The following is a 14,278-nucleotide window of genomic DNA, read 5'->3' on the forward strand; positions in this document are numbered from 1 at the left end:
GCCTCTGTGTTTGTTTGTGTTTTCTGGACGTTCTCTATGGACTTTACGGTTTTGAATGCATTTTAGCATGTAAGTTTTTTGTTCTCAGCTGGCAAACGCTAATTGGTTCCACCTGGAGTCAAATCCTCCACACATTCGAGTTTTCTAGGAAGAAAGCTTCAGAAACCTGAGAAAACATGATATTTCTTTCTGTAAACATGACATTGGATGCATTTGCCGAACAGGAAGATTGTGCTTTCTCCAAAACCACTTTCACGGTGATTTTTGGTTTAATTTCACCCGAAATCCACAACAATTTGTCCAGATACTCCTGGATGAAAACAAAACTCTCTGGTGTGTTGTGACTATCTCAATCCCAGATCTTGCTGCAGCCTCTGTGTGTGCTTGTGTTTTCTGGACATTCTCTATGGACTTTACGGTTTTGAATGCATTGTAGCATGTAAGTTTTTTGTTTTCAGCTGGCAAACGCTAATTGGTTTCCCCTGGAGTCAAATCCTCCACACATTTGAGTTTTCTAGGACGAAACATTCAGAAAACTGAGAAAAGGTGATATTTCTTTCTGTAAACATGACATTGGATGCATTTGCCGAACAGGAAGATTGTGCTTTCTCCAAAACCACTTTCACGGTGATTTTTGGTTAAATTTCACCCGAAATCCACAATTTGTCCAGATACTCCTGATGATAACAAAACTTTCTGGTGTGTTGTGGCTATCTCAATCCCAGATCTTGCTACAGCCTCTGTGTGTGTTTGTGTTTTCTGGACATTCTCTGTGGACTTTACGGTTTTGAATGCATTGTAGCTTGTAAGTTTTTTGTTTTCAGCTGGCAAACGCTAATTGGTTCCACCTGGAGTCAACTCCTCCACACATTCGAGTTTTCTAGGAAGAAAGCTTCAGTAACATGAGAAACACGATATTTCTTTCTGCAAACATGACATTGGATGCATTTGCCTAACAGGAAGATTGTGCTTTTCTACAAAATCACCTTCACGGTGATTTTTTGTTAAATTTCACCCGAAATCCACAACAGTTTGTCCAGATACTCCTGGATGAAAACAAAACTATCTGGTGTGTTGTGGCTATCTCAATCCCAGATCTTGCTTCAGCCTCTCTGTCTGTTTGTGTTTTCTGGACATTCTCTATGGACTTTACGGTTTTGAATGCATTGTAGCATGGAAGTTTTTTGTTTTCTGCTGGCAAACGCTAATTGGTTCCACCTGGTGTCAATTCCTCCACACATTCGAGTTTTCTAGGAAGAAAGCTTCAGAAACCTGGGAAAACATGATATTTCTTTCTGTAAACATGACATCGGATGCATTTGCCGAACAGGAAAATTGTGCTTTTCTCCAAAACCACTTTCACGGTGATTTTTGGTTTAATTTCACCCGAAATCCACAACAATTTGTCCAGATACTCCTGGATGAAAACAAAACTATCTGGTGTGTTGTGGCTATCTCAATCCCAGATCTTGCTACAGCCTCTGTGTGTGTTTGTGTTTTCTGGACATTCTCTATGGACTTTACGGTTTTGAATGCATTTTAGCATGGAAGTTTTTTGTTTTCAGCTGGCAAACGCTAATTGGTTCCACCTGGAGTCAATTCCTCCACACATTCGAGTTTTCTAGGAAGAAAGCTTCAGAAACCTGAGAAAACATGATATTTCTTTCTGTAAACTTTACATCGGATGCATTTGCCGAACAGGAAGATTGTGCTTTTCTCCAAAACCACTTTCACGGTGATTTTTGGTTAAATTTCACCCGAAATCCACAACAATTTGTCCAGATACTCCTGGATGAAAACAAAACTATCTGGTGTGTTGTGGCTATCTCAATCCCAGGTCTTGCTACAGCCTCTGTGTGTGTTTGTGTTTTCTGGACATTCTCTATGGACTTTACGGTTTTGAATGCATTTTAGCATGTAAGTTTTTTGTTTTCAGCTGGCAAACGCGAATTGGTTCCACCTGGAGTCAAATCCTCCACACATTCGAGTTTTCTAGGAAGAAAGCTTCAGAAAACTGAGAAAAGAAGGTATTTCTTTCTGTAAACATGACATTGGATGCATTTGCCGAACAGGAAGATTGTGCTTTTCTCCAAAACCACTTTCACGGTGATTTTTGGTTAAATTTCACCCGAAATCCACAACAATTTGTCCAGATACTCATGGATGATAACTAAATTTCTGGTGTGTTGTGGCTATCTCAATCCCAGATCTTGCTACAGCCTCTGTGTGTGTTTGTGTTTTCTGGACATTCTCTATGGACTTTACGGTTTTGAATGCATTGTAGCTTGTAAGTTTTTTGTTTTCAGCTGGCAAACGCTAATTGGTTCCACCTGGAGTCAATTCCTCCACACATTCGAGTTTTCTAGGAAGAAAGCTTCAGAAACCTGAGAAAACATGATATTTCTTTCTGTAAACATGACATTGGATGCATTTGCCGAACAGGAAGGTTGTGCTTTTCTCCAAAACCACTTTCACGGTGATGTTTGGTTAAATTGCACCTGAAATCCACAACAAGTTGTCCAGATACTCCTGGATGAAAACAAAACTATCTGGTGTGTTGTGGCTATCTGAATCCCAGATCTTGATACAGCCTCTGTGTGTGTTTGTGTTTTCTGGACATTCTCTATGGACTTTACGGTTTTGAATGCATTTTAGCATGGAAGTTTTTTGTTTTCAGCTGGCAAACGCTAATTGGTTCCACCTGGAGTCAAATCCTCCACACATTCGAGTTTTCTAGGAAGAAAGCTTCAGAAACCTGAGAAAACATGATATTTCTTTCTGTAAACTTTACATCGGATGCATTTGCCGAATAGGAAGATTGTGCTTTTCTCCAAAACCACGTTCACGGTGATTTTTGGTTAAATTTCACCCGAAATCCACAACAATTTTTCCTGATACTCCTGGATGAAAACAAAACTATCTGGTGTGTTGTGGCTCTCTCAATCCCAGATCTTGCTACAGCCTCTGTGTGTGTTTGTGTTTTCTGGACATTCTCTATGGACATTACGGTTTTGAATGCATTTTAGCATGTAAGTTTTTTGTTTTCAGCTGGCAAACGCTAATTGGTTCCACCTGGAGTCAAATCCTCCACACATTCGAGTTTTCTAGGAAGAAACATTCAGAAAACTGAGAAAAGAAGGTATTTCTTTCTGGAAACATGACATTGGATGCATTTGCCGAACAGGAAGATTGTGCTTTTCTCCAAAACCACTTTCACGGTGATTTTTGGTTAAATTTCACCCGAAATCCACAACAATTTGTCCAGATACTCATGGATGATAACTAAATTTCTGGTGTGTTGTGGCTATCTCAATCCCAGATCTTGCTACAGCCTCTGTGTGTGTTTGTGTTTTCTGGACATTCTCTATGGACTTTACGGTTTTGAATGCATTGTAGCTTGTAAGTTTTTTGTTTTCAGCTGGCAAACGCTAATTGGTTCCACCTGGAGTCAATTCCTCCACACATTTGAGTTTTCTAGGAAGAAAGCTTCAGAAACCTGAGAAAACATGATATTTCTTTCTGTAAACATGACATTGGATGCATTTGCCGAACAGGAAGATTGTGCTTTTCTCCAAAACCACTTTCACGGTGATTTTTGGTTAAATTTCACCCGAAATCCACAACAAGTTGTCCAGATACTCCTGGATGAAAACAAAACTATCTGGTGTGTTGTGGCTATCTCAATCCCAGATCTTGCTACAGCCTCTGTGTGTGTTTGTGTTTTCTGGACTTTATGGACTTTACGGTTTTGAATGCATTTTAGCATGTAAGTTTTTTGTTTTCAGATGGCAAACGCTAATTGCTTCCACCTGGAGTCAAATCCTCCACACATTCGAGTTTTCTAGGAAGAAAGCTTCAGAAACCTGAGAAAACATGATATTTCTTTCTGTAAACATGACATTGGATGCATTTGCCGAACAGGAAGGTTGTGCTTTTCTCCAAAACCACTTTCACGGTGATGTTTGGTTAAATTTCACCCGAAATCCACAACAATTTGTCCAGATACTCCTGGATGAAAATAAAACTATCTGGTGTGTTGTGGCTATCTCAATCCCAGATCTTGCTACAGCCTCTGTGTGTGCTTGTGTTTTCTGGACATTCTCTATGGACTTTACGGTTTTGAATGCATTTTAGCATGTAAGTTTTTTGTTTTCAGCTGGCAAACGCTAATTGGTTTCACCTGGAGTCTAATCCTCCACACATTTGAGTTTTCTAGGAAGAAACATTCAGAAAACTGAGAAAAGATGATATTTCTTTCTGTAAACATGACATTGGATGCATTTGCCGAACAGGAAGATTGTGCTTTACCCAAAACCACTTTCACGGTGATTTTTGGTTAAATTTCACCCGAAATCCAGAACAATTTGTCCAGATACTCCTGGATGAAAACAAAACTATTTGGTGTGTTGTGGCTATCTCAATCCCAGATCTTGCTACAGCCTCTGTGTGTGTTTGTGTTTTCTGGACTTTATGGACTTTACGGTTTTGAATGCATTTTAGCATGTAAGTTTTTTGTTTTCAGATGGCAAACGCTAATTGGTTCCACCTGGAGTCAAATCCTCCACACATTCGAGTTTTCTAGGAAGAAAGCTTCAGAAACCTGAGAAAACATGATATTTCTTTCTGTAAACATGACATTGGATGCATTTGCCGAACAGGAAGGTTGTGCTTTTCTCCAAAACCACTTTCACGGTGATGTTTGGTTAAATTTCACCCGAAATCCACAACAATTTGTCCAGATACTCCTGGATGAAAATAAAACTATCTGGTGTGTTGTGGCTATCTCAATCCCAGATCTTGCTACAGCCTCTGTGTGTGCTTGTGTTTTCTGGACATTCTCTATGGACTTTACGGTTTTGAATGCATTTTAGCATGTAAGTTTTTTGTTTTCAGCTGGCAAACGCTAATTGGTTTCACCTGGAGTCTAATCCTCCACACATTTGAGTTTTCTAGGAAGAAACATTCAGAAAACTGAGAAAAGATGATATTTCTTTCTGTAAACATGACATTGGATGCATTTGCCGAACAGGAAGATTGTGCTTTACCCAAAACCACTTTCACGGTGATTTTTGGTTAAATTTCACCCGAAATCCAGAACAATTTGTCCAGATACTCCTGGATGATAACAAAACTTTCTGGTGTGTTGTGGCTATCTCAATCCCAGATCTTGCTACAGCCTCTGTGTGTGTTTGTGTTTTCTGGACATTCTCTATGGACTTTACGGTTTTGAATGCATTTTAGCATGTAAGTTTTTTGTTTTCAGCTGGCAAACGCTAATTGGTTCCACCTGGAGTCAACTCCTCCACACATTCGAGTTTTCTAGGAAGAAAGCTTCAGAAACCTGAGAAAACATGATATTTCTTTCTGTAAACATGACATTGGATGCATTTGCCGAACAGGAAGGTTGTGCTTTTCTCCAAAACCACTTTCACGGTGATGTTTGGTTAAATTGCACCTGAAATCCACAACAATTATTCCAGATACTCCTGGATGAAAACAAAACTATCTGGTGTGTTGTGGCTATCACAATCCCAGATCTTGCTGCAGCCTCTTTGTGTGTTTGTGTTTTCTGGACATTCTCTATGGACTTTACGGTTTTGAATGCATTGTAGCTTGTAAGTTTTTTGTTTTCAGCTGGCAAACGCTAATTGGTTCCACCTGGAGTCAAATCCTCCACACATTCGAGTTTTCTAGGAAGAAACATTCAGAAAACTGAGAAAAGATGATATTTCTTTCTGTAAACAGGACATTGGATGCATTTGCCGAACAGGAAGATTGTGCTTTCTCCAAAACCACTTTCACGGTGATTTTCGGTTAAATTTCACCCGAAATCCACAACAATTTGTCCAGATACTCCTGGATGATAACAAAACTTTCTGGTGTGTTGTGGCTATCTCAATCCCAGATCTTGCTACAGCCTCTGTGTGTGTTTGTGTTTTCTGGACATTCTCTATGGACTTTACAGTTTTGAATGCATTGTAGCTTGTAAGTTTTTGTTTTCAGCTGGCAAACGCTAATTGGTTCCACCTGGAGTCAAATCCTCCACACATTCGAGTTTTCTAGGAAGAAAGCTTCAGAAACCTGAGAAAACATGATATTTCTTTCTGTAAACATGACATTGGATGCACTTGCCCAACAGGAAGATTGTGCTTTACTCCAAAACCACTTTCACGGTGATTTTTGGTTACATTTCACCCAAAATCCACAACAATTTGTCCAGATACTCCTGGATGAAAACAAAAGTATCTGGTGTGTTGTGGCTATCTCAATCCCAGATCTTGCTTCAGCCTCTCTGTCTGTTTGTGTTTTCTGGACATTCTCTATGGACTTTACGGTTTTGAATGCATTTTAGCATGTAAGTTTTTTTGTTTTCAGCAGCAAACGCGAATTGGTTCCACCTGGAGTCAAATCCTCCACACATTCGAGTTTTCTAGGAAGAAAGCTTCAGACACCTGAGAAAACATGATATTTCTTTCTGTAAACATGACATTGGATGCATTTGCCAAACAGGAAGATTGTGCTTTTCTCCAAAACCACTTTCACGGTGATGTTTGGTTAAATTTCACCCGAAATCCACAACAATTTGTCCAGATACTCCTGGATGATAACAAAACTATCTGGTGTGTTGTGGCTATCTCAATCCCAGATCTTGCTTCAGCCTCTCTGTCTGTTTGTGTTTTCTGGACATTCTCTATGGACTTTACGGTTTTGAATGCATTGTAGCTTATAAGTTTTTTGTTTTCAGCTGGCAAAAGCTAATTGGTTCCACCTGGAGTCAATTCCTCCACACATTCGAGTTTTCTAGGAAGAAAGCTTCAGAAACCTGAGAAAACATGATATTTCTTTCTGTAAACATGACATTGGATGCATTTGCCGAACAGGAAGATTGTGCTTTTCTCCAAAACCACTTTCACGGTGATTTTTGGTTACATTTCACCTGAAATCCACAACAAGTTGTCCAGATACTCCTGGATGAAAACAAAACTATCTAGTGTGTTGTGGCTATCTCAATCCCAGATCTTGCTACCCCCTCTGTGTGTGTTTGTGTTTTCTGGACATTCTCTATGGACTTTACGGTTTTGAATGCATTGTAGCTTGTAAGTTTTTTGTTTTCAGCTGGCAAACGCTAATTGGTTCCACCTGGAGTCAAATCCGCCACACATTCGAGTTTTCTAGGAAGAAACATTCAGAAAACTGAGAAAAGATGATATTTCTTTCTGTAAACAGGACATTGGATGCATTTGCCGAACAGGAAGATTGTGCTTTCTCCAAAACCACTTTCACGGTGATTTTCGGTTAAATTTCACCCGAAATCCACAACAATTTGTCCAGATACTCCTGGATGATAACAAAACTTTCTGGTGTGTTGTGGCTATCTCAATCCCAGATCTTGCTACAGCCTCTGTGTGTGTTTGTGTTTTCTGGACATTCTCTATGGACTTTAGGGTTTTGAATGCATTGTAGCATGTAAGTTTTTTTGTTTTCAGCAGCAAACACGAATTGGTTCCACCTGGAGTCAAATCCTCCACACATTCGAGTTTTCTAGGAAGAAAGCTTCAGACACCTGAGAAAACATGATATTTCTTTCTGTAAACATGACATTGGATGCATTTGACAAACAGGAAGATTGTGCTTTCTCCAAAACCACTTTCACGGTGATTTTTGGTTACATTTCACCCGAAATGCAGAACAATTTGTCCAGATACTCCTGGATGATAACAAAACTTTCTGGTGTGTTGTGGCTATCTCAATCCCAGATCTTGCTACAGCCTCTGTGTGTGTTTGTGTTTTCTGGACATTCTCTATGCACTTTACGGTTTTGAATGCATTGTAGCTTGTAAGTTTTTTGTTTTCAGCTGGCAAAAGCTAATTGGTTCCACCTGGAGTCAATTCCTCCACACATTCGAGTTTTCTAGGAAGAAAGCTTCAGACACCTGAGAAAACATGATATTTCTTTCTGGAAACATGACATTGGATGCATTTGCCGAACAGGAAGATTGTGCTTCTCTCCAAAACCAGTTTCACGGTGATTTTTGGTTACATTTCACCCGAAATCCACAACAATTTGTCCAGATACTCCTGGATGAAAACAAAACTATCTGGTGTGTTGTGGCTATCTCAATCCCAGATCTTGCTACAGCCTCTGTGTGTGTTTGTGTTTTCTGGACATTCTCTATGGACTTTACAGTTTTGAATGCATTGTAGCATGTAAGTTTTTTTGTTTTCAGCTGGCAAACGCTAATTGGTTCCACCTCGAGTCAAATCCTCCACACATTCGAGTTTTCTAGAACGAAACATTCAGAAAACTGAGAAAAGATGATATTTCTTTCTGTAAACATGACATTGGATGCATTTGCCGAACAGGAAGATTGTGCTTTCTCCAAAACCACTTTCACGGTGATTTTTGGTTAAATTTCACCCAAAATCCACAACAATTTGTCCAGATACTCCTGATGATAACAAAACTTTCTGGTGTGTTGTGGCTATCTCAATCCCAGATCCTGCTACAGCCTCTGTGTGTGTTTGTGTTTTCTGGACATTCTCTATGCACTTTACGGTTTTGAATGCATTGTAGCTTGTAAGTTTTTTGTTTTCAGCTGGCAAACGCTAATTGGTTCCACCAGGAGTCAACTCCTCCACACATTCGAGTTTTCTAGGAAGAAAGCTTCAGTAACATGAGAAACACGATATTTCTTTCTGCAAACATGACATTGGATGCATTTGCCGAACAGGAAGATTGTGCTTTTCTACAAAATCACCTTCACGGTGATTTTTTGTTAAATTTCACCCAAAATCCACAACAGTTTGTCCAGATACTCCTGGATGAAAACAAAACTATCTGGTGTGTTGTGGCTATCTCAATCCCATATCTTGCTACAGACTCTGTGTGTGTTTGTGTTTTCTGGACTTTATGGACTTTACAGTTTTGAATGCATTGTAGCATGTAAGTTTTTTGTTTTCAGCTGGCAAACGCTAATTGGTTCCACCTGGAGTCAAATCCTCCACACATTCGAGTTTTCTAGGAAGAAAGCTTCAGAAACCTGAGAAAACAGGACATTTCTTTCTGTAAACATGACATTGGATGCATTTGCCCAACAGGAAGATTGTGCTTTACTCCAAAACCACTTTCACGGTGATTTTTGGTTAAATTTCACCAGGATATACAACATTTTGTCCAGATACTCTGGATAACAACAAAACTATCTGGTGTGTTGTGGCTATCTCAATCCCAGATCTTGCTACAGCCTCTGTGTGTGTTTGTGTTTTCTGGACATTCTCTATGGACTTTACGGTTTTGAATGCATTTTAGCATGTAAGTTTTTTGTTTTCAGCTGGCAAACGCTAATTGGTGCCACCTGGAGTCAAATCCTCCACACATTCGAGTTTTCTAGGAAGAAAGCTTCAGAAACCTGAGAAAACATGATATTTCTTTCTGTAAACATGACATTGGATGCACTTGCCCAACAGGAAGATTGTGCTTTACTCCAAAACCACTTTCACGGTGATTTTTGGTTTAATTTCACCCGAAATCCACAACAATTTGTCCAGATACTCCTGGATGAAAACAAAACTATCTGGTGTGTTGTGGCTATCTCAATCCCAGATCTTGCTACAGCCTCTGTGTGTGTTTGTGTTTCCTGGACTTTATGGACTTTACAGTTCTGAATGCATTGCAGCATGTAAGTTTTTTGTTTTCAGCTGGCAAACGTTAATTGGTTCCACCTGGAGTCAAATCCTCCACACATTCGAGTTTTCTAGGAAGAAAGCTTCAGAAACCTGAGAAAACATGATATTTCTTTCTGTAAACATGACTTTGGATGCACTTGCCCAACAGGAAGATTGTGCTTTACTCAAAAACCACTTTCACGGTGATTTTTGGTTAAATTTCACCCGGATACACAACAATTTGTCCAGATACAATGGATAACAACAAAACTATCTGGTGTGTTGTGGCTATCTCAATCCCAGATCTTGCTACAGCCTCTGTGTGTGTTTGTGTTTTCTGGACATTCTCTATGGACTTTACGGTTTTGAATGCATTGTAGCTTGTAAGTTTTTTGTTTTCAGCTGGCAAAAGCTAATTGGTTCCACCTGGAGTCAATTCCTCCACACATTCGAGTTTTCTAGGAAGAAAGCTTCAGACACCTGAGAAAACATGATATTTCTTTCTGGAAACATGACATTGGATGCATTTGCCGAACAGGAAGATTGTGCTTCTCTCCAAAACCAGTTTCACGGTGATTTTTGGTTACATTTCACCTGAAATCCACAACAAGTTGTCCAGATACTCCTGGATGAAAACAAAACTATCTGGTGTGTTGTGGCTATCTCAATCCCAGATCTTGCTACAGCCTCTGTGTGTGTTTGTGTTTTCTGGACTTTACGGACTTTACAGTTTTGAATGCATTGTAGCATGTAAGTTTTTTTGTTTTCAGCTGGCAAACGCTAATTGGTTCCACCTGGAGTCAAATCCTCCACACATTCGAGTTTTCTAGAACGAAACATTCAGAAAACTGAGAAAAGATGATATTTCTTTCTGTAAACATGACATTGGATGCATTTGCCGAACAGGAAGATTGTGCTTTCTCCAAAACCACTTTCACGGTGATTTTTGGTTAAATTTCACCCGAAATCCACAACAATTTGTCCAGATACTCCTGATGATAACAAAACTTTCTGGTGTGTTGTGGCTATCTCAATCCCAGATCTTGCTACAGCCTCTGTGTGTGTTTGTGTTTTCTGGACATTCTCTATGCACTTTACGGTTTTGAATGCATTGTAGCTTGTAAGTTTTTTGTTTTCAGCTGGCAAACGCTAATTGGTTCCACCTGGAGTCAACTCCTCCACACATTCGAGTTTTCTAGGAAGAAAGCTTCAGTAACATGAGAAACACGATATTTCTTTCTGCAAACATGACATTGGATGCATTTGCCGAACAGGAAGATTGTGCTTTTCTACAAAATCACCTTCACGGTGATTTTTTGTTAAATTTCACCCAAAATCCACAACAGTTTGTCCAGATACTCCTGGATGAAAACAAAACTATCTGGTGTGTTGTGGCTATCTCAATCCCATATCTTGCTACAGACTCTGTGTGTGTTTGTGTTTTCTGGACTTTATGGACTTTACAGTTTTGAATGCATTGTAGCATGTAAGTTTTTTGTTTTCAGCTGGCAAACGCTAATTGGTTCCACCTGGAGTCAAATCCTCCACACATTCGAGTTTTCTAGGAAGAAAGCTTCAGAAACCTGAGAAAACAGGATATTTCTTTCTGTAAACATGACATTGGATGCATTTGCCCAACAGGAAGATTGTGCTTTACTCCAAAACCACTTTCACGGTGATTTTTGGTTAAATTTCACCAGGATATACAATATTTTGTCCAGATACTCTGGATAACAACAAAACTATCTGGTGTGTTGTGGCTATCTCAATCCCAGATCTTGCTACAGCCTCTGTGTGTGTTTGTGTTTTCTGGACATTCTCTATGGACTTTACGGTTTTGAATGCATTGTAGCATGTAAGATTTTTGTTTTCTGCTGGCAAACGCTAATTGGTTCCACCTGGTGTCAATTCCTCCACACATTCGAGTTTTCTAGGAAGAAAGCTTCAGAAACCTGAGAAAACATGATATTTCTTTCTGTAAACATGACATCGGATGCATTTGCCGAACAGGAAAATTGTGCTTTTCTCCAAAACCACTTTCATGGTGATTTTTGGTTACATTTCACCCGAAATGCACAACAATTTGTCCAGATACTCCTGGATGAAAACAAAACTATCTGGTGTGTTGTGGCTATCTCAATCCCATATCTTGCTACAGCCTCTGTGTGTGTTTGTGTTTTCTGGACTTTATGGACTTTACAGTTCTGAATGCATTGCAGCATGTAAGTTTTTTGTTTTCAGCTGGCAAACGCTAATTGGTTCCACCTGGAGTCAAATCCTCCACACATTCGAGTTTTCTAGGAAGAAAGCTTCAGAAACCTGAGAAAACATGATATTTCTTTCTGTAAACATGACATTGGATGCACTTGCCCAACAGGAAGATTGTGCTTTACTCAAAAACCACTTTCACGGTGATTTTTGGTTAAATTTCACCCGGATACACAACAATTTGTCCAGATACAATGGATAACAACAAAACTATCTGGTGTGTTGTGGCTATCTCAATCCCAGATCTTGCTACAGCCTCTGTGTGTGTTTGTGTTTTCTGGACATTCTCTATGGACTTTACGGTTTTGAATGCATTGTAGCATGTAAGTTTTTTGTTTTCAGCTGGCAAATGCTAATTGGTTCCACCTGGAGTCAATTCCTCCACACATTCGAGTTTTCTAGGAAGAAAGCTTCAGAAACCTGAGAAAACATGATATTTCTTTCTGTAAACATGACATTGGATGCATTTGCCGAACAGGAAGATTGTGCTTTTCTCCAAAACCACTTTCACGGTCATTTTTGGTTACATTTCACCCGAAATCCACAACAGTTTGTCCAGATACTCCTGGATGAAAACAAAACTATCTGGTGTGTTGTGGCTATCTCAATCCCAGATCTTGCTACAGCCTCTGTGTGTGTTTGTGTTTTCTGGACATTCTCTATGGACTTTACGGTTTTGAATGAATTTTAGCATGTAAGTTTTTTGTTTTCAGCTGGCAAACGCTAATTGGTGCCACCTGGAGTCAAATCCTCCACACATTCGAGTTTTCTAGGAAGAAAGCTTCAGAAACCTGAGAAAACATGATATTTCTTTCTGTAAACATGACATTGGATGCACTTGCCCAACAGGAAGATTGTGCTTTACTCCAAAACCACTTTCACGGTGATTTTTGGTTTAATTTCACCCGAAATCCACAACAATTTGTCCAGATACTCCTGGATGAAAACAAAACTATCTGGTGTGTTGTGGCTATCTCAATCCCAGATCTTGCTACAGCCTCTATGTGTGTTTGTGTTTTCTGGACATTCTCTATGGACTTTACGGTTTTGAATGCATTGTAGCATGTAAGTTTTTTTGTTTTCAGCAGCAAACGCGAATTGGTTCCACCTGGAGTCAAATCCTCCACACATTCGAGTTTTCTAGGAAGAAAGCTTCAGAAACCTGAGAAAACATGATATTTCTTTCTGTAAACATGACATTGGATGCATTTGACAAACAGGAAGATTGTGCTTTCTCCAAAACCACTTTCACGGTGATTTTTGGTTACATTTCACCCGAATTCCACAACAATTTGTCCAGATACTCCTGGATGATAACAAAACTTTCTGGTGTGTTGTGGCTATCTCAATCCCAGATCTTGCTACAGCCTCTGTGTGTGTTTGTGTTTTCTGGACATTCTCTATGGACTTTACGGTTTTGAATGCATTGTAGCATGTAAGTTTTTTGTTTTCAGCTGGCAAAAGCTAATTGGTTCCACCTGGAGTCAAATCCTCCACACATTCGAGTTTTCTAGGAAGAAAGCTTCAGAAACCTGAGAAAACATGATATTTCTTTCTGGAAACATGACATTGGATGCATTTGCCGAACAGGAAGATTGTGCTTTTCTCCAAAACCACTTTCACGGTGATTTTTGGTTACATTTCACCCGAAATCCACAACAAGTTGTCCAGATACTCCTGGATGAAAACAAAACTATCTGGTGTGTTGTGGCTATCTCAATCCCAGATCTTGCTACAGCCTCTGTGTGTGTTTGTGTTTTCTGGACATTCTCTATGGACTTTACGGTTTTGAATGCATTTTAGCATGTAAGTTTTTTGTTTTCAGCTGGCAAACGCTAATTGGTTCCACCTGGAGTCAAATCCTCCACACATTCGAGTTTTCTAGGAAGAAACATTCAGAAAACTGAGAAAAGATGATATTTCTTTCTGTAAACATGACATTGGATGCATTTGCCCAACAGGAAGATTGTGCTTTACTCAAAAACCAATTTCACGGTGATTTTTGGTTAAATTTCACCCGGATACACAACAATTTGTCCAGATACTCATGGATGATAACTAAATTTCTGGTGTGTTGTGGCTATCTCAATCCCAGATCTTGCTACAGCCTCTGTGTGTGTTTGTGTTTTCTGGACATTCTCTATGGACTTCACGGTTTTGAATGCATTGTAGCTTGTAAGTTTTTTGTTTTCAGCTGGCAAACGCTAATTGGTTCCACCTGGAGTCAATTCCTCCACACATTCGAGTTTTCTAGGAAGAAAGCTTCAGAAACCTGAGAAAAGATGATATTTCTTTCTGTAAACATGACATTGGATGCATTTGCCGAACAGGAAGGTGGTGCTTT

The sequence above is a fragment of the Oryctolagus cuniculus genome, chromosome 6, assembly GCF_964237555.1.
Source record: "Oryctolagus cuniculus chromosome 6, mOryCun1.1, whole genome shotgun sequence".
Taxonomy (NCBI): domain Eukaryota; kingdom Metazoa; phylum Chordata; class Mammalia; order Lagomorpha; family Leporidae; genus Oryctolagus; species Oryctolagus cuniculus.